The following is a 22,209-nucleotide window of genomic DNA, read 5'->3' as shown; positions in this document are numbered from 1 at the left end:
TTTTAGTCCTGTCAGTTTATCTGTGATTTAATAAGAGTGAACCATGTACTCAAGCTTTAATGATTGATCAATAAAGTTCATCTTTCTCTCTCATTATCCTGGTTTATGTATGTATCATTGTCTGCTTCTTTCTGTGATCTTAAAATATGTCTTTCAAATATTTCAGGGCAGTAACACCATAGCTAAACCTACTACTCCTTGGGTTCGGATTTCTTCATGGTTGGAGAGGAAATCTGTCTCTCCACCACCTTCTCTGAGGACCCCGTCATCTGCTTCTTTCTCACCCTCATCCTCGCCAATTACAGAAAACCAAGATAATCCTCCACCCGTTGCTGTTACCGATACTCTCACCTTAATTCTCCAGCAACTTCAAGAACTCAAAGAGGAAAATCGAGTTATCAAGGCTCAGTTTTCTGAGAAGTTGGGGCCGTCGTCTTCCAAAGATAAAGGGCCTATGCACCATACAGCTACTTCAGCAGCATCTGCCCAGCCAGTGTTCATCCCTATCCCTGATAAAACCGAAGAAGACTTAGAAAAAGAACAGTACAGCGAGGATCGCAGTAAGCTTTCTAGTCCACGGTTGATAAGACGGTTATGGAGAAATTAGAAAGTCTTACCAGGAAAGTTCAAGACATCCAGCTTCAGGACCAGGGTGGTTTCAACCCAAGTGATCTTACATTGTTTCCTGAAATTCCTCTCCCTGCCAATTTTCAAATGCCAGATTTTGATAAGTATGACGGCGTTGGTTGTCTCGTAACTCACTTGCAGATGTTTACCATTATGTGTCAGCCTCAAGGCTTATCTCCTGAGCAGATGGCCCAACTATTCCCCGTTTCGCTCACTAAAGTTGCTAGGAGATGGTTCATGGTCCTAGACAAAACCCGATATAAGACATGGAAGGACATCGGTGAACAATTCATCAATCAGTTCAAATATGATGATGGGACGGAAATCACTAGAAAGGATTTAGAGAGAACCAAGCAAGACTCGAAGGAATCTTTTCTAACCTTGTGAAAAGATGGAGGAGACTAGCAGCGCAAATGATGGAGCGCCCTTCTGAGGAAGAGCAGGTCCAAATAATTATGAAGAATATTTCCCCCCAACTCCAGTATCACATGTCTTTACAGTATTACCCAGATTTCAAATATTTCATCGTGGCAGGCACCCAAATAGAGGAGGCTATGGCTCAAGGTGTATTTAACCGTAGTAACCCAAACACCAGGGATTTCAAAAAGTCTCCCCCAGCTCAAGTTAGTAATATTTCTCGTTCCAATGCTCAGTCATCTAGGTCCCAGGAACCTCTAGTGATGGACTATGCCCAACCCGCGGCTGCACCTCGACAACGAACCCAGGTAGAATTTACCCCTCTTCATATTCCATCTTCAGAGGTACTTAAGCAGTGTCTTGCCTCAGGTCGCATAACCCTACCTGTCATCCGGCCTCCCCCCAATCGTCGACCTGCAAATTGGCGAGCTGACCAACACTGTGAGTATCACAGGGGTCGTGGTCATCTTACTGACAACTGCATTGCCTTGAAATTTAGAATTCAGAAACTCATTGATGAGAAAGGCATTGCATTCCAACCAAGACCCATTGTTACCTAAACCCGCTACCTGGTCATGCCAATCCTCCTGCCGCCGTTAGCACCATAACCATAGGAGATTCTGAGTTTGACCCTCTCACCCTCATCTGTGCCTTAGAACCCATTTATGAACCTCAAATAATCTTCTATGATGAGTCATACCTAAGAGAGTCTCTATCTCCCTTGGTGATCACCTATGATCCACAAGTTCCTCAAGTTATTACTTATGACGAGCCATAATTGGATGAAGTTAGACATGTTACAAGGGGCGGAAGAATTTTCAAGCCTGCTGAATTGAGAGTTGAAAATCCAGGAGCATTAGCACAAGGAGAAGAAGCGCAGTATGTGAAAGACCCAGATGATGAGGTTGTACAACAGTTGAAGAAAACTCGGGCCATTATATATGTGTGGGGATTGTTGATAGCGTCAAAGAAACACAGAGAAGCCGTGTTAAAAGAATTGAATACTACACAGGTATCCTCAGAAATATCTCCGGAGCAACTGGCTGAAGTTGTTGCTCTAACCCAGGCTGCCAGAGTCATTAGCTTCTCAGATTAAGAGCTGCCTCCTCAAGGTCGGAATCATGCTAGAGCTCTTCATGTCACCATTGTCTGTAAAGGCAAGAAAGTACCATTTGTGTTAGTAGATAACAGATCTGCGTTGAATGTGTGTCCGTTGAGAACTGCCATTACCTTGGGTTTCGGCCCCACTGATTTTGCCGAATCAACCCTTGGAATCCTCGTATATGACAACATGACAACACCCGTAGAAATGTAGTCGGGGTCCTTACCACCAAGATTGTTGTAGGTGGTCAAGAATTTGAGGTTGAGTTTCAGGTTATTGATATCAAGGCCTTGTTTAATATACTTCTGGGACGTCCCTGGTTGTATAAGGAAGGTGTTGTTGCTTCAACCCTTCATCAAAAATTAAAGTTCATCAAAGATGGAAAGTTGATCACTGTCAGAGGTGATGAAGAGCCGGAAATAGGACAAATAACAGGAGAAACTCTGATCCTTCCAGTTGCAAAGGCAGAAGACTATATCTTGAATGGTTTCGCGTTCGACGTTGCTGCTATTTCCTATGAAGAGGCCTCTCAGGAGGAGTTGTGTTTACCTTTTGCCATCAGTCCTGTGGTTGCCAAGATAATGAGAAAAATGAATTACTTTCCTGGTATGAATTTGGGCCGTGATCCAAGCAAGGTGTCTCACTGGCGCCCAATAAAAGCAAACCATGGAACTTTCGGTCTTGGATATGTACCTACTGAGGAAGAGGAAGAAGCCATGGAAGAATTGTTGAAATTGAGGGAAGAAATCCGCCGCACCGGAGTGGTACTCCCAATGGCTCCATACTCCTTATCGATGAACGGTCACTTTGTCAAAGAAAGCGAGACTTCACCATACTATGGGTTTTCCAAACCATGGTATGACTCGGTGACAGGAATCATGATACCTGGTTTGAAAATATTTAGTGGCCTTGCTCTCCTAGAAACAGAACCGCCGGTGCATTATGTTGAGAAAACTATTGAGGACTGGTTAGTCTACATTGAGCCAGATATGTTGGGGTCCTTGTTTGAAGAAGATGAGCCTGATGTTGCTTGGCAGGAGTTGCCAGTTTTAGATCATTCTGAAGAATAAGAAGAGATAGACCGTGAAGATGTGCTAGTAGCGGTTATTCAGAGCGATGCTACCTTTACTGAACCTCAGAGTCAGATTGCACCTGCAACAGAAAATCTTTCAAACTGGAGTTCTAATGTTTTTCCTACTTATCTTATTGCTAAGTCGAGTCCAGTCAAGTCTGTTAAATCTATGTCGATGCCTAGTCCAGGCGAGTCATTTTCTGATTTTATTTTCAATGTGAATACTGAGCCTGTTTAGGATGAGTCCGATGATGATGATGTAATTTCTTTTAATCCAATGAAATCTAATTCTTAGTATGTCTCTGTGTTTCCTTCTGACTTTAATAATGATAACACTCCCTCCTCAGACGAGGAAGAAGGGATCGACGAAACTCCTCTTGAATTGCAGCATTGCTCAAACAAGAGGAGGAGCGTTGAGCCCAGCCTCTTAAAGATGGAATTGAAATCATAAACATCGGAACTGAAGATTTAATACAGGAAATACGAATTGGAAATACTTTATCTCCTGTAGAGCACGATGAATTAATAAACCTACTTAGGGAATATAAAGAAGTTTTTGCCTGGTCCTACAAAGATATGCCCGGGTTGAGTGAGGACATCGTCCAACACAAGCTGCCTTTGTTACTAGGAATTAAACCTAAAAAGCAGAAACTAAGGCGAATGAAGCCCGAGTGGATCTTGAAAATAGAGGAAGAAATTACTAAGCAGCTGACTGCTGGGTTTCTACAAGTAGTGGAATATCTAGAATGGCTTGCAAACATAGTGCATGTACCAAAGAAAGATGGGAAGGTGAGAATGTGTGTAGATTTCAGGGATTTGAACAAGGCAAGTCCAAAAGATGATTTCCCTCTACCACATATCGATATCCTGGTAGACAATACGGCCGGACATGAATTACTATCTTTCATGGATGGTTTCTCGGGCTACAATCAAATTAAGATGGCACCCGAGGACATGACTAAGACCCCGTTCATTACACAATGGGGGACCTATTGCTATCGGGTAATGCCATTTGGTCTTAAGAATGTCGGTGCGACATACCAAAGAGCAGCTACAGCCTTACTCCATGACATGATACTGTGGGACCCGATCCCGCGAGAGTGGTGGGGCGCGAGCAGCCACGCTCTCTCTTGGTCTCTCGTACCCACGCGATTGGCGTGTGCATTTTTTATTATTGATTTTAATTCATCTTTTATGTGAACTTGGGATCACTGAGGCAATCCGAATTCCACACAAAAGAGACTGACAGAGTCGCCACCTAGATGTGGGATCTAGGGTCCATAATTAACCAGAAATCTAGACTCGCTACCTGGTTGCAAGAATGGAAGGTATGGGGATTTATCCACCACATGCACCATTCCTGCCCGATAATCGGTCTTCGATTCCAAAAGCTAACTCTTTTAAATTTATTTTAAATGGCTCATTCAACTCTCTGTTAATGTGCTACCTACGGGACATGCATCCTATGATCTAATTTCAAAGTGAATCCTAAATGTGTATCTTGATTACTTTATTTGTTTGAATTCAATCTAAGTGAAAGTTCTCCTAAAATTCTAATTTCATGGAAAATCCTAAGTGATTTGATTAAGCATTTACAAGAAAATTAATATACAAAACACCACAATTTGTTGTAGTGCCGACTCGCGGTTGGTATGCCATCAGACATCCAAGCTGCCTACGTACCCAAGCCTCACTGGGATCAGAGTCGACGTAGTTTGGTGCACCTAAGCTAAGCTACTTATGCCTAACTCAACTAAGACACCGACCTAGACGGGATTGACTGTTTCAACAGTTTTAAGAGGAGTTATTTAATTCAAGTTGAGGATTTTATTATCTTAGGATTTCATCTAAGATGCTATATGATTCTTATCTAAATGCAAGATGTTCCTTAGATTAATGCAGGTTAGCCTACATCCTAGTTTATTAGGCTTGTCCTAGGGAAAGATTGGGTGACTAGTGTAACTAGACCTAGGGTACGGTTGCTATCCATAGCAAACGTACGTGATGAGGCTGGACTCCTAACTCTAGGACTCCCTAAAACCATAAGACTCCCTAAAACTTAGGACAAGACACGACACCAGTGTTCTTAAATTGGGCTCTAATGGTTCTTATGACGGAAACCGTAATCCAATGGTTCCGAGAGGACACGAGATGAATCGATTTCAGTTCTCGAAGTTAATTAATTTCAGATTTCAAGGATTTTTGGTTTCTGGACATTTAAGGATTACCAATGGCTCTAGGGTTCACCAATTTCGGCCTAGAATAACATCCAAGGAAGGGAATCGTGCGCTCTTTCCTTGCGCAATTTAATACTTAGGTTATAGCATCTTATTGCCTGGCATATCTCAGGATTTCGGTGGACAGTAACCTCGGAGCCAACAACATGCTATAGCTTAAATATTCAAATTGTCAAAGATCGGTTGCAATTGAGATACGATTATGGATGCACTGGCCATTTTTCCAGGGAAATCTAAAGGTCCTAAGATTTCTGTTTCAATGGATTAAGGAGTTCATATTTGACAGAGTTTTAAGGTTCTTTAGAGATTTTCAGATGATTTTCAATTAATTTTGGATTTTCAATGAATTTTATCAATTTTAAACATATGAGTGATTTTACAAGTGAAACTGTTGCAAACGAATTCGAAATGAGTTGAAACTTCTACAGCAGCAAGATATGATGAAATGTAGCTTACTGGAAGATTTTTACAGATTTTTACATTAAGCTCATATTTAATTTTGATTTAACAATTAATTGACCAGATTGCAAAAAATATACAGAAACTACTAGAAATAGATATCTACATTCAATGATATTTCTACAGTAATAATATATGAGTAAAAATAACATGCTGTGAGATTTTCATGAATTGTAGAAACTATTTTATATCAATTTCTGAATTTTCAATTTTCAAACGAGATTATGAATTAACACTACACCTCATATGAAACAAGCTCCAAATCACTTGAACATTTTACAGCAATAAGAAATATAGAATTTAAGACTACTGTAAAAGTTCTGAGAATTTTATCTGTGATCTGATGTCAGTACAAATTCCCCCAAAATCTGATAATTTTTAAAGAAAGCGTAAAATAATATACCAAACCAATTCTAAAAATTCTCAAAAATTCATGGTAGAATGTACCAGTATCATATTAGTTTTCCATGAAATTTCATTAATTTTGGAATTCGTTTACTATATATTTTATTTTTCTTCGTCGAAAAGATATTTTTGAAGAGTTTTCTATTTTTAAAACACGATTTTCGAGAAAATTACGATTCCGGAAAACGTCCTCCAACCTTGTTCTGATGTGATGAACACAAGAAAATTTTAAAATTCCAAAAAATAGATCATCCTGAGATGGCTATTTTTTCGAATTTCGTAATTACTCAGCCATTATTTTAAATAAAATACCACTCTTCACTCAAATTCTCGAGAACCTTTGATCCAATGTCCGATCCGATCCGACAGTTATTTTAGTCTATTTAAGTGGAACATTGTATTAAATTTCGGGACGAAACGGATTTGAAACACTCATGCAGATCATGATTTTTAGCACACACATATAATATTCATTTAAATTCAATTAAATACTTAAAAATCATGCAAAATACATAAAAAATACCAAACAATCTTGGAAAAATCTGAGAATCGTGTACGTACCTGTAGTCGAGATCTTCGCCGCATCCAAATGCCGAAAACTCTGAAAATCACGCCGACGGGCAATCCGCTCGCCTTCTTTCTTTCTCTTTTTTCTTTCTGCTGTGGATGGGGTGGATGAGAGAGAGGCCGAGAGAGAGCAAGAGAGGCCGAGAGAGAGAGTAAGATAGAGAGTTGAGAGAGAGTTCGAGAGAAAGGGTTACAGAGAGACCGAGGGATAGAGATATATCAAGAGAGAGAGTTACAGAGAGACCGAGGGATAGAGTGAGAGATGGTGAGGAGAGATCGTGAAACACAGGGTGGCGAGAGGTTGAGGGAGAGAACCGAGTGGGAGAGTGAGGGAGAGGTGATGGAGAGAGAGAGAGAGAGAGAGAGAGAGAGAGAGAGAGAAAGAGAAAATGTGGGAAAAAACAGAGCATGCAATGCTCTGTTTTTTCTCACGTTCTTTTCTTTTTTTTTAAAAAAAAAGTGTTGCAAATGGGAAGAGAGATAGAGATAGGGTACGGTGGGGGGTAGAGATTGAGAGAGTAATGGAAAAGTTGTAAATGGAGAGGAGATGCCGAGAGATCAATCCTCTGTTGAGCGTGGGAGATGAAGAACGATTGTGAAAAACAGAGGGAGAAAGAGGACAGCGATAGAGGGCTGCTGTTGGGGTAGGGAAAACCGTGGAGAGCGATCCCAGAGAGCCGAGATAGATGGGAGAGAGAGAGAAACAGAGTTGCGGGGGAGAGGGCCGAGAGCAATGGAGTTTTTTTTTCTTTTTTTTTTTTTTTTTTTTTTTCCAACCTTCTGCCCAGAGAGAGATTGAGGGAGCCGAAACTCCTCAGCCATTGATCTCCTCTTTTCTTTTCTTCTTCTCAGCCCTCTAGCATAGAAAACCGAAGGCTACCAAAATTGGGTGAGATTGCCACCTGCTAATTCTACCTCTTTTCAAAGAGAATTGGTAGACTCCATAGAAAATGCCACCCTGCTTTTAAAAATATGGGATAATCATATAATGGAATTGATCTCTTGCAGCTGGTGACCGAACATTGCCCAAAATCTATATTTTTTTTTCTTTTACAAGGCTGCATATTACCATTTCAATGTACAGAGAGGACCATGGCAAAGATATGTTTCCACTTTATTGTTGTTTCCTATATTCTCACCCATACGAGCATGTTGCAAAATTAGAAGGTATAAACATAGGCATGTTAAATTAAAGGCCACTGTTTCTCAATCTTATTCTCCATTTCCTTTTTCTTTTAACATGCAAAAGAGAATAATTCCCAAAGTGAATGCCATATTATTGCACGCTATTAGAAGCTTTTATCATGGCGGGACCCACTCAATTTTGAACAAATTCGTATGCCTCTTGGCTTCAAATCTATGGACTCGTTCAGTACTAGCTAAATTCTACATCTTCCCCCATGATTCTAAAAATCAGTAGAGCCCACTCCAAGCTTGGCCGAATGACCAGAGAACATTATGAGTGTGCATTCATAGGCTAGACGCACAGGCTGCTCCGATCCGTCCAAGTAATGTGAGGCTTAACATATGAATCAGTTGCTCCCCCCTCCAACCGATTTTATGGATTGATCCAAACCACCCAATTGATGCATCATAATTTAAATTGGTTGTTAAAATAACCTCCCTGAGATCTTGACTGCTCCCTTAATGGGCATCTTTATGTATTGGATCGAAGCAGGCTCAACACTCATTTTTCATTAAAACAAAATGCGGGCCCCCCGTTTGATCCAAATCTAAACAAATATTCAATGCGGGCCCATCAAACAGGTCTAGGTTCTCCTTTGCTCGGATTCTCGTGAACAATCCCTCTCAGCACTCAGCGAAAAGAAAAATGCGGAACATTACGGAGAAGATCAAAAAGATTGAGAAAGCATAAGGGACGGACACGGGAATGGGAAGCACTGAAAAAAGACTGATAACACGAACACTAACTTCTTTGTTGATTACAGCAGCGCAAAATGGAGGTGTCTACAGATGCCCCTCTTTGGTAGAGATGACGTAATCGTCGAATACCAAAGCAAAAATGACAGAACCATTTTGCGTAGCTTCAATCGACAAAGGACTCTCTACAAAACGGAACCTAGACGCAAACATTTACTACCTGATGTAAGACCCTAAACGAAGTCTTAGAATTGGAATGCAATAAAAAAATCCCGCTGCAGTGCCGCTCACAAACGGCAACGAGAGAATGAGATATCATTTTCGAATGGATATTCGGAGGGAAAATGAGACATCATATTTATATGATGCTTCAAGGAGAATACGAGACCATAGTTGTATGTACTCGAAGAGAATGAAATACCATATTTATACGGATTCCAAGGAAATGAGATATCACATTTGTGTGATGCTCAAAGAGAATAAGAGACCATAGTTGTATGGACTCGAAGAGAATGAAATACCGTATTTGTACGGATTCCAAGGAAATGAGACATCATAGTTGTATGATGTTCAAAGGGGATAAGAGACCATAGTTGTATGGACTCGAAGAGAATGAAATACCGTATTTGTACGGATTCCAAGGAAATGAGACATCATAGTTGTATAATGTTCAAAGGGGATAAGAGACCATAGTTGTATGGACTCGAAGAGAATGAAATACCGTATTTGTACGGATTCCAAGGAAATGAGACATCATAGTTGTATGATGTTCAAAGGGGATAAGAGACCATAGTTGTATGGACTCGAAGAGAATGAAATACCGTATTTGTACGGATTCCAAGGAAATGAGACATCATAGTTGTATGATGTTCAAAGGGGATAAGAGACCATAGTTGTATGGACTCGAAGAGAATGAAATACCGTATTTGTACGGATTTCAAAGAAATGAGACATCATAGTTGTATGATGTTCAAAGGGGATAAGAGACCATAGTTGTATGGACTCGAAGAGAATGAAATACCGTATTTGTACGGATTCCAAGGAAATGAGACATCATAGTTGTATGATGTTCAAAAGGGGATAAGAGACCATAGTTGTATGGACTCGAAGAGAATGAAATACCGTATTTGTACGGATTCCAAGGAAATGAGACATCATAGTTGTATGATGTTCAAAGGGGATAAGAGACCATAGTTGTATGGACTCGAAGAAAAGGGGCACCGTTCTCGAACGGGCTCAAGGAGAAGACGAGACCATTCACAAATGGACTCAAGAAATGAGGCACTGTTCACAAACGGGCTCGAAGAATTTAGAGATTTTTCATGAACTTGAATTTGACGTAGGATTGGATTTGATGAATATATATTTTTTATTTCTGGGAAATGAGGCACCGTCCACAAACGGGCTCAAGGAGAAGACGAGACCATTCACAAATGGCCTCGAGAAAAGAGGCACCGTTCACAAACGGGCTCGAAGAATTTAGAGATTTTTCATGAATTTGAATTTGACGTAGAATTAGATTTGATGAATCGGGGATTGGATTTGATGGGGAAGACGAGACCATTCACAAATGGCCTCGAGAAAAGAGGCACCGTTCACGAACGGGCTCGAAGAATTTAGAGATTTGTCATTAACTTGAATTTGACGTAGGATTGGATTTTTTGAATTAAGGATTGGATTTGATGAATTTTTAATTTTTTGAACTCAATGAAATCGGGGATATTATGGATCGTGCCCGACAAAGATGTTGGAAACTACGATTTTGACGAATGATGAAACGGCAAACCTTAGGAACGAAGAACCATTACTAACAAGAATGGATTAGGGACACTTTTATGAAACTTCAACAAGATCTTTTTCAAAGAGACTGCTGGTCTTGTCTTCTGGGGATTTTGATAACTGCAACCTTGAACAAGATACTTGAAATTGGTAATTTAGAACAAAGACTCTCTTGGATACTAACATGGAAAAGCGGGATCTGCTTCTTGACAGGTGTTTAGATAGACATCTCTTGGCCATGATAGTATTTAACTAACTGGAAGGAGATTCTGAATTTTAATGGTTCATCTCTTTGAGAAATTGGCTCAACCACCATTGCATCTGGGGCTCTTCCAAGCTTAAGGTGCCTTCTTGGGGTATGATCTTTTTACGAAAGCTGGGCTTTCTGATGTTTCTAATTCTGAATTTTTCCGAGCTAATCCTCTTTGAAATGTAGCTGCTTGACTAGATTCTCTAGCTTTTTCAGGTACAATCGAGGGAGCTGACGAGGCTGGGCCTCCTTCACCGAGACAGTTGCATCATTTGGACACAAGGATGACGATTGACTCTTTCTAAAGAGAAAACTTAGATAAAAGGCACTACTCAAAGGATTGAGGAGCTCTGAGGGAGTGAACATAGAATGACAAAGATTGACTAACTACACTGACAGACACAGTAATGCTTCCGACTTAGTCAACGCTTTATTTGGTAAGTCTATCCTTTCGAGGAATGTTTTTTTTTTTTTTTTTTAATTGGTAAACACTGGACCTTTTCCTTAAAACAGTAATGCCTCAAGGATTTAATTACAACCCCTAAGATTGCTTAGCTTCAATGCCCCCAGTTTTGAGGATGTCACTTGAATTTGTTTGAACTTCAGTTGATCTTCAGTCTTGATACCGGCTGTAGCCTTCTTATAATGATTCTCTTACCGTGACCAAGTCACCTCTTCGGGGTTTTTAACTTGGCGGACCGTGCTAGCCTTAACTTTTGCCTGAACTGCCTTTCTAGGTTTTCGATCCAGCAGGCTATCCCCTTAGCTTTTGCCTAAGCCGCCCTTTCGGGTTTTCAACTTAGTAGGGGAATGATCTTAAATTTTGCCTAGACCGCCCTTTCAGGTTTTCAGTCTAGTAGATCTTCAAACTCCGTTCTTTTTTTTCTTTTCTTTTTTCATCATTTTTTTTATTACTTATTGTGTCTCGGGACCTAGATCATTAGTTCTGAACACCAGAAGGACTTTATAGGTAGGATAGGGCTTTTCAAAGAAGGGCTTAAGGCTCAACAAAGATTTCGACCGAACCTGTTAACAGGTTGCCTACATATCCCAAGATAGGAATCAGGTCGTGTGTAGTTCAGGGCGAATGCCCCTAGTTTGAAGATAAATTGTTTGAAGGTTAATTGATTTTTTTCTTTTTTTTCTTCTTTCTGGAATAATTGATTTCTCTTCTTTTGGAACTTGTCCCTCTTTTCTCTTTTTTTTTCTGGAACGATTGAATTTCTTTTCTCTTTTTTTTGAATCGACCGAACTCGGTTTAACCGAGCTGCCTACGTACCCCAGTGTAGGGATCAGGTCTCGCGTAGTTCGGGGGAATGCCCCGAGTTTGATGGGTGTTCAAGAAAATTTTATTCAGGCTCAAAGGGTTTGCAAACCGGTATTTGTTTTGACATCGGGTTATGATTCTGGGATTTGTTCGGCCAAAGGAGGCCTTCCAATGTTCAGGTTTGGAATTGATCTAGGTTGATGAGTTCTCTCTGGTACTGATTATTTATTTTTCTTTTTTTTTCTTTTTTTTTTCACGGAGTTTGACGGCATTTCCAGGTAAGAGATAATGGATCTTCTTCTTCCAAGATTCTAATGCGTGCTTTCGACTTTCATAGAGCGAAACTTGTTCTTTGACATCCTCCATCTATGTATTCGTACTCTTGATATCTGATGATCACTTTTCAATGCTTGCTCTTGAACTTCTTATCTTGAATTTGTTGGCTTTATGTTATGAATTTGAAAACCAAGGTCATTGATTGGAAATATGAAAGTTGTTTCCACTCTATGCCCCTTGTATAACATATATCTTCTCACTTTCTTCATTTTCTTTGAGCTTTCCATCTATGTCTTGCCCCTGGTATCGGTTGTAGCTTTTCTAGACAATCTTCTTATTCTTGAAATAATTTTATCAATTCTTCACACTCTTCAGAGGATAATGTATTTTTAATCAGCATTCACTGAATCCAAGTTTTAGTGCCAGTGTTTACCGCTTCAATTTCATCTTTGAAAGGCTGGGATTGGCGCTCCTCCTCTTGTTCAAGTAATTGCTGTGACTCAAGTGGAGTTTCGTCAATTTTGTCCTCATTTGAGGAGGGAGTCTTATTTTAAGATCAGAAGCACACTTAAGAAATAGACACAAGTGAATTATTGGAACTGAAATTTTATCTAAAGATAAAGCTATTACATCTGACGACCTATCCTGAACATGCTCAGGATTCACAACTCTTAATAAAAAGAAAAGCAAAAGATAACTTGCCTGGACTAGGCATTGACCTTGGACTGTAAGACCGGACTCAACAATTGTACTGACCGGGATGACTGACTCAACATAGTAAATGACTAAAACTTTAACTGCTGCAACTGTCTGGTGCTGAAGGCTCGGCGAAGGCTGGTTCGTTCTGAATCATCATCATGGCTGATACTTTCAACTTTGGATTCTTCCTGTTCTACTGCAGCTGGACCTGAGCTTCTCAAACTTCGATGCGCCTCAGCCTTATCCGGCGATGGTGCGGCATGGTTCCACACAACCTTTGGCGTTTGCTGGAATGATAGCTTGCGCTTGTAGACACCCCATTTTGACCGTACCCTTAGCCTCTTGTGTTTGAGCAAAACCCCATCAAATCAAGCAGCTAGGATCCCAAACTCCATCCTAGGCTAGCTTAAGGTCCCATCTAGCTCCCTGCAAAATTTCGTTGAATTCCGAGTGCGTTTGCCCTGCGAACAAGCCAAGAAAAGACCGTTGTGTAAATCAGAAAAGGGGGCGAATTTATCCGAGGTGGGGGCGAATTTATTTTGGAAAATGCAGTTTAGGCCGAAAAAGACGCGCAATTTCGCGCGCCTATCAAAAGTCTGCGCGTTTCATCAATTAGTGTTGCCAATATCATTTCCCCAAAATTTTCTATAAAAATGAAAAATCAAAGCTAAAAAGAAAAAAAAGAAGAGATAAAATTCGCAGAGAAAGATTTCCCCAAATTTTCCGAACCCTAATCCCTTTTCCGTTATCTTCTCCGGCGAGCTCCGATCCAAGCTTCCGGTCATTTTCCAGTTACAGAAGAGATCTCTGAAACAGAGAGAGAGAGAGAGAGAGAGAGAGAGAGAGAAAGAGAAAGAGAACGAGAGAAAATTCCCAAATCCTTTCTCCGATCGATTTGTCTTCTCCGATCATCTTCTCCGAGCATCTCTGTATTGATTCTGTTCATTTTTCGGCAACAATTCCAGCTAAGTCTTCTTATTCTTTGCCTAAGCTTCAAACAGATCTTGATTTCTCCCTTCAAAATCGTTCGAAACCCTAGCTTGTTTAATTTTGATCGGAAATTTCTTTTTCTCCGGTTTCATTCCGTCTTCTCCGGCCGCATTTCTTCATCAGCAAGATTTTCCGGCTTGTCTTTTTGCGTGTTATCACCATTACCGTTAAACCTTAGCTTTAAACCTATAAGCCTTAGATCTATATCTCTTCAAAGCCTTAAACCTGAGATTAGAATATTAAGGTCATAGATCTGAGCTTTAAAATCTAGATCTACTTTTGGAAACTGCAGATCTACATCTTTTCTTACCTTAGGGATCTCAGATTCTAGATACCTTAGATCTGTATAAAAGCAAAAGAAAAAAATCAGATGTGAGCTTAGAATTCTCGATCCTTGCCATAAAACCTTAGATCCAAGAGTTCTTTGTCAAGGAATTTCAGCAGAAGGTGATCTGAGACTATTGTTGTGATCTGGGAGAATCAGGAGTTGATTCTGATCAGGAAAGAAGATTCATAAAAAATAAGGCTCTCATCGAATTGACTCGGATTCCATCTCATACAATACTTCAGGTAAGTTTTCTCCTTAACCTTAAGAATTTTATTTATTTATCTGATGTATAACAGAGATTAGATATTTTGTGATTGTTATTTTGCTTTAAATTGAGCTTAATTCTGTTGAAATGCTTAAACGAATGGTGTAATTAGTAGGAATTGTTATCTCTGGTGTTTGTGATCTTGATTTAATCTCAATTTTTGTTTTAGTTTTCAATTTAAGTTATATTCTGAGAATTAATTGCGATTTATTAAATTTTCTTAGAGTTCATATAATATACTTGTAGAAGGCAAATTATGTTACAGTTTTATTTTATTTTATTATTATTATTATTTTGCTCTAAATGAATGCCGTGGATTTAATGATCTGTATTATGATCAATTGGAGCGGTAATCCAGGTTTAGGCCAATATTAGGGACTTGATTTTTATAAGTTAGAATTCCTTTACAATCGTGATCATGTGTTTGACTTCTGGTTTAAAATCTGCAAACAGAGTGTTCTTGTAGAAGCAGATTTTGAATTTTCCTTCTTGGAATTCATGGTTACTTTGGTGTTGAGATTTGATATAAAATTTTTACTTAGTTTGTTTCTTCTAAAACCTTACAGTCCAGGTTATGGATTTATGGATCAGAGCTTGTTGTTTTTTTTTTATATATATATCCATAATACTATGTTCTTTTTTACATTCAAAAATAGTTACACCTTACAGGGTCTATCATATCATGCCTTTGGTTGGGCAAAATCTTTTTTCCCCTGGGTCCAAATTCCTTTTGTCTTAATATCTTAATGTTTGCACATAACAAGGAGGTTGGGTTGAGTATTATTTAAGTCTAGTTTTGCCTAAATTCATGGTTTGGTGTCAATATTGAAAAAAGGAAAGGGAGCAAGAGGAGACCTTTGTTCAGTAAGGAAATCAATATAACTCAATTTAGTTGGGAAATATATATCAATACAAAGTAATTTTTTTTTTATTCCTTAGAAACATTTATCTCATTTGATGTCAACAGGCTTTCTTATTATTATTAGGTTGGTGGTATGTATAATGACTCTAAATCATGTGCTTTATGTATAAGTGGTTTGGCAATAAAATGTTTACATGAACACAAGCCCCTTTTTCACTTTGACTATGGCCGCCTTTGTATTCTTGATTTTAAAAGCCCTTCACATTTTTTTTATACATATAAGGGCAGCCCTTATTTTGTTTTCTGAGCAGGATACAGTCCATAACAGCTTTCATTTTGCTGCTGAACATGATAAAGCTTATATTAGCCCCTTTTTATTTTCTATTCATCTATATTTTATAGATTTTGGACCATCGTATTGTGTCTAGAACAGGGGATAACTGGGTGAGAAATTCCTATATGTTTAGGCCTTTTATTCATTCTTCATTTCAGCCCTCATTCTATTGTATAGACACAGTTCTGCTCATAAATCAGCCCATTTTTAATACAAATTTTGTCCATGATTTGGCCTCGGTTTTGCAAATTTTGCCTATAAATTAGCCCCTTTGTTCTCGCATAAGTTCAGCCATGGCTATGATTCTTGTGTAGTATAATTCAGCCCATAAGTCATTTTTTAGTTTTGACACAAAAGCTAATCTACATTGCTGTCTCTGTTTGGACATAGTTCAATATGGACATAGTTCAATATGTGTCATTAATTTTCCTTTAAGGAGAGAGAAATAATAAATAGGTTTTTTTAATTCAAATGATACTCTCTTGTGCACTCGCATTTTCTTTACTCTGAATATTCAAATTATAGTATCTAAATGAGTTGATTCCTGATGTTTTGATATTCTTGGTGATGTTGTCATGCATTGATATTCTTGGATTGTTTTAATTATGATTCGAATGTGTTATACAGGTTAGAGATTTTTTATTTTTATTTCCTAATTGTATAATTTAAAATTTCAGGAGATGATGCCAGATTAGCCAAACTAAAATTAGTATGAACTTTCATGATCATTTTTAATAATCTGCATGAATTGATATTAGGAGTATCACACACAAATAATAGGTATTTTCATTTTGAGTTATTAAGCACTGCCGCCACACAGTTCATGGTCACACTATTGTTGAGGGTAAATATTTAATTACATTAGTTAGAACTGTGAATTAATTTCTTTTATTATGTGAGTGTATACTAGAATTAGTTTGCTGAACTGTAGTCTTATAATTAAGATTGGTAATAAAAATTTGTCAAAAGATAAGTTTTGTTTTTTTTTTTTTTTTTTTTTTATATATATACCATCGTAAGGGCGATGAAGGCGCTAGCCCAAGCCCATCTTTTAGGGTGATGTAAATATCATTTAATGTGTTTCTATAATCTGTTGGAAATTTAATATTTCTCTTTCATCTTATAGTTTTGAGTTAGATTCTGAAGATAAATGGATTATTCAGGTGTGGTTATCTCAAAGCTTCTTATACTCATTCTTATTTATTTAAATAAATTGTTAATAGGAAGAAGAAGATCACATGACTACTCTGTTCGATATTATCGACATGAGTACTGTCTGATCTCAAGGCGGGATTAGAAATATTATCATGTGTATATGATATCAGATGATTACTTTGGCATCATCTGATTTCATTGGAGTCCCCGTATTGGGGTTTGTGGTTGGTTTTGAAGTGTTTGATATTGTTTTTACTTTATTAGGCTATCCAGCGGCTGGTCTGGACTAATTAATGTTATTTATCATTTTATGATTGCTATTAGATTGTATATTTTTCTTTGCTTGGCAATTGATTTATTTTTAGAATAAAATTTGCGATTATCTGATAGCCTTTTCTTCTCTTTTTGATAGACTAACACAGTCTTATAGATTTCTGTTAAGATTCTTTAGATACTAGAATCTCCTTTTCTTGTAGGGCGATGAAGGCGTTAGCCCAAGCCCATCATTAGGGGACTTGCTCAGTCCAAGTAGCACTCCCTTCTTTGCTTAAAGACTTGTCCAAGTCTTTATGGTGTGTATCCCCTAGAAATTAGAAATCTATTCATTGCAAGGGCAATGAAAGAGTTCTCTAGAGTCCTCTCAGGGAGACAGGCTATGTCTCAGACAGAGAAAGTTGTATCCTTTAGAGACAAGCTTTGTCTCGTTAGTGAGTCCATCCTTAGGAGACATGCCGTGTCTCGTCAGCACCTCTCTTGGAGCTTATCTTTTTGTTTAGGAGTCTCTCACAATCTCATTTTTCTTTCTAAACCTCATCTTTGTGCGTCTCTTGGTTTTTGGAAGAACACCTTGCTCGGCTTGGCATCATACCCCTTACCTTATGGGTATTGGGTTGCACATTTGTTGCACCCTAGGGTTAGGTAGCTGTCCGGCCCGGCTGAGTGTTTTACCTAAACCAAATATGCACAAGGTCTCTTTTCCTTGTTAACATTTTTCTCTATCCTACCTATATGTCTAAGAGACTTGCCCAGTCTCATTCTATTAGCATCCTCCTCTTTGTGCATCATTTGGTTTTGGGAGAACATCCTACTCGGCTTGGCATCATACCCCTTACCCTTATGGGTATTGGGTTGCACATTTGTTGCACCCTAGGGCTAGGTAGCTGTCCGGCCCGGCTGGGTGTTTTACCTTTGCCAAATATGCACAAGGTCTCTTTTTCCTTGTTAGTATTTTTCTCTATCCTACCTCTGTGTCTAAGAGACTTACTTAGTCTCATTTTCTTGCTAAACCTCCTCTTTGTGCATCATTTGGTTTTGGGAGAACATCCTACTCGGCTTGGCAACATACCCCTTACCCTTATGGGTATTGGGTTGCACATTTGTTGCACCCTAGGGCTAGGTAGCTGTCCGGCCCGGCTGGATGTTTTACCTTTGCTAAATATGCGCAAAGTCTCTTTTTCCTTGTTACTTGTGAGTTTTATCTTAGCTTGATAGTCTCACTAGCACCCTTCTTTATCTCTTTTTCTTTTAGGAGACAGGCTTTGTCTCATTAGCACCTCCTTCTTAAGAATCCTATTTTCAGAGTCAGTCCTTAGCCTAGGAGTCTGTCCTTAGCTAGAGAGTCTGTTTTTCTTTCAGGAGTCAGTCCTATCATCATAGGGGTTAGGATTTTATCCAACCTCTCATCAAATCTTGTGTTTTTTCTATCCGCTCTTGTAAGGTATAGGATGCTGTCCAACCCTTGCAGAGTTGTTATTCTGTTCATTTCCCTCCGCAAAGCATAGGATGCTGTCTAACCTTTGCGGGATATCAGGAGTCTGTCTTCCCCTTATGATGATAGGATTTGTCCCCTTTGAGTCAAAAATACTTAAAAACAACAAAAACATCTAAAAAACCAAAAAATCTCAAAAATCTTGAGTCATTAGGAGTAGTTAGGAAATCTGTTCCGAACTACGTTGGCTTGATCCCTTTCAACAGGGTACGTAGTGCAGCTTGGGATCCACATCCCAAGTCCAGCCAAACCTTTAAAAATAAGCATTTTAAATCTTTCAAAATTACAAAAATCTTTCAAAATATTATTTTTTCGAAAGGATCTTCCTTTAGAGTTAGGCGGTTGTCCTAGTTAGAGAGCTTTTGAGTCGGGAGTTGCTCCCTCATTCGTTGTTTGTGTGTTGTGTAGTTTGTTTGTGTTCGTGTTAGAGTTAGGAGTTTGTCCTAGAGTTATAGGAGCGCCTCCGTCCAGTCAGTTGGCGATTCATATCGCCGATTGATGATTAAGTCTTGGATACGCTAGTGATCCCATTGTTTCCCTTAAGATATACAGCCTAGCTACACATAGATTATAGGAACCACCTGCATTAGTTTAGGGCTAACCTGCATTTAGTTAGGGCATATAAGGTGTCCTAAAATCTACAATCCATTGGAATTTAAATAATCACACAAGAAGCTTTAAGAACTAGTCCGGTCTTTTAGATTGAGTCTAGGATAGAGGTCTAGATGTCTTAGGCATCATAGCTTAGAATAGGTGCGAAGAACTACGTTGCCTTGATTCTCGTGGAGGCGGGGATACGTAGGCTTCTTTGGATGAACATCAGATCATCTAAAGACTCGGGCCTAGGTATAGATTAGAGTTTTAGGGTTGTATGGTATCGAGTCATTTTCTATGTTTTGCAGTGTTTTCTTACTTTATTGCGCAGACCTTATACTTTTTTGGTGTGTCATGCATGTGTTTGTTCATCAGAACTTAGACACCCATTATGCATGTCACTTATAACCTAGCTATGTTTAGGTGACACATGTTTCTTTTATTTTATCTTGTGTGCCTTTGATTTCATCTCCGAGACATGCATGATTAGATAGACGTCTTCTCGGAGATATTCATTCCCATTTTATATGATTTTCGCCCAAAGCTCTTTAAAATTATTAAGTAAATGGCATAAGAGACCAGGTGTTTGCACTTGGGCGGATGAGGTGCTCTTTAGACCTTCCGAATTCGTAACCAGGCACGAACCTTATTTTATATCTCTGGTTATCCGTTGCAACAGAGCATAGTATGGGATCCAAGGCCCATTAGCCTTTTTCCTTGGATGGCGACTCTTCTTTGTTTAAGGTACGCCTCGAATCTGGGCTAGTCCCCGAATCGAGAGGTATCTCACCTTTTGTATCGCCACTCATGCTGTGAGGGGCACTTCTTTCGAGAGTTCCTTGGTAGAGCTCTCCATTCACGTGGATGGTCCATAGAGACTGTTAGCGCGTGGGGGGCATGTCCCGCACCGCACCCTCTCTCGGATCGGGGTCCACAGGCTGGCGACTCTGCTGGGGATATTCTCTTTCGAGATATTGCCTAACTCTGTTAAAATGCCATTTGTTATTAATTTTGAAGAATTTTGAGCTAAAATCATTATAAATTGGAATTTAATCGATTAGAATCCAGGGGCACCAAATAGGTGTTTAAAACAAGGGATTCACACACTGCACAGAGACATACATCATTTTGTTCTTTATTTTCTTTTATTGATTTTATTATAATTGGCTCCACGGGATAGAAACAATGCGTGCCACATGGGATGTCATTACCCTGTTGGTGCTGTTGTATCTATTTCCAAGCTATGCGCTCGTGCTGCACCCGTAAACACTCGGTGCACTTGTGTTTACAGCAGCCAATGAGCAATGAAGCATACTATGTATAGCACTCGGTGCACTTGTGTTACACATACTAAGTATGGATCATATGCATAGTACCTAATTGAGTCCGGAGCTCTACTTTCCTTTCACATATATTATGTACATGAGTATATTTGCTAACCTAGTAAAAACCCAATTAGGACTTGCTTGTACTAATATATGTATTTTATTCATATAGGAGCGAACATGTGTTGCTTACACATGTTGGAGCCTAGATTTAGGAGCCTTGTCCTGTGTATAGATTATTGTAACTCACCTTATGTGGTTACAATGCGGTCCTAGTACACTCACATGTCTGTCTTGAGTCAAGTATCTTGACTCTGTTTGGATATATTTAGGGCTGGTGCCCCTGGTTAGGATATATATGTGTATATATATATATATATGTATATTTTGATTGTTAGATTAGGGTTCTCCTCTCTCCCTTTAGTTAGGGATCCTTATTCATTTCAGTAGGTTATCTCCACTTATTATCCAGTCTCAGATCTAGTCTTTGACTCTTATTTGTCCATTATCATCGTCATGATCTGTTATTCGATCTTTCGGCTATTGGATTAGACCCTGTGTCACATAGACTCAACTTTGGTCAAATTTTATCCAATTACCTTCTCCTCGTAACACTGTCATTTCGAGATGATTAGTATTCTTGTTTAGAGTGCTACATTACTGTTTCTTTTTACCCATATACCCTTTGTAGCACCGTTATGCTGTCAAATTTTACCTAGAACCTTTTGTGATAGAGTTAGATAACCATGAGCCTATCTTATCATTGCCTCATGAGTTTACTTTACCCTGACCTCCCTGTATAGCCGTTATGCTGCCGGATTTTATCCAAATCATTTTGAGCATGACTGCTAGTCTTTAGAGTCAGTTTGCATTGTTTCGATTCCCATTTTCATGTATCAGTTAGCTTAAAATTTCACTCTTAATGGGAATCTCTGATTTGATCAATTGCGTTCACGTTCTTTCGTCAGTGACCCATACATGTCATTGTTGGTCATAATCTATTTTGTTATCTTTTTTTGGAGGATAACCATTCTTGTGTTGTATCATAGATTCAATTTGTGCATATATTTGTTGTCTACCTGTTTCGTTTTGAGATCTGGCCGATGGCTTCCTTGTTATCCTCATGACCATGATCTATCATCTTGATCTCCTTGATCGTAAAGTTAATATTCATCGCCAGATTTAGATCCAGCCTATGACCTACTTCTGTCATTCCATGACTGTGTTCTATCTTCTGATCTGTTGATCATTTTGATCATAGATGAAAAATCCATTGTCACCAATCGTATCCTTCCTATATAAATGATTGTCAAATTATTCTTATCATTTGCAAGGTCCTTCTTATTCCTTCGTAATCTCTATCTTATCTGAATGTCAGGTTCAATCATGTCGAATAATATGTTGAAGATTTGGATAAGTGAAGTCATCAGAACCCTTCCGCGTGAGCATGAGCGAAGCATGATCGATCGGTTCATAAGCACGTTCAATTACTTGAGCGTATCTGGTATAAATTGGAAATTTCTTCAGGCAGTTGCAAAGTTTTGGGATCC

This window comes from Tasmannia lanceolata, unplaced genomic scaffold (assembly GCF_043159265.1).
Source record: "Tasmannia lanceolata isolate RefF3 unplaced genomic scaffold, GAP_Taslan_0.1 ptg000019l, whole genome shotgun sequence".
Taxonomy (NCBI): domain Eukaryota; kingdom Viridiplantae; phylum Streptophyta; class Magnoliopsida; order Canellales; family Winteraceae; genus Tasmannia; species Tasmannia lanceolata.
This window is presented reverse-complemented; position numbering follows the sequence as displayed.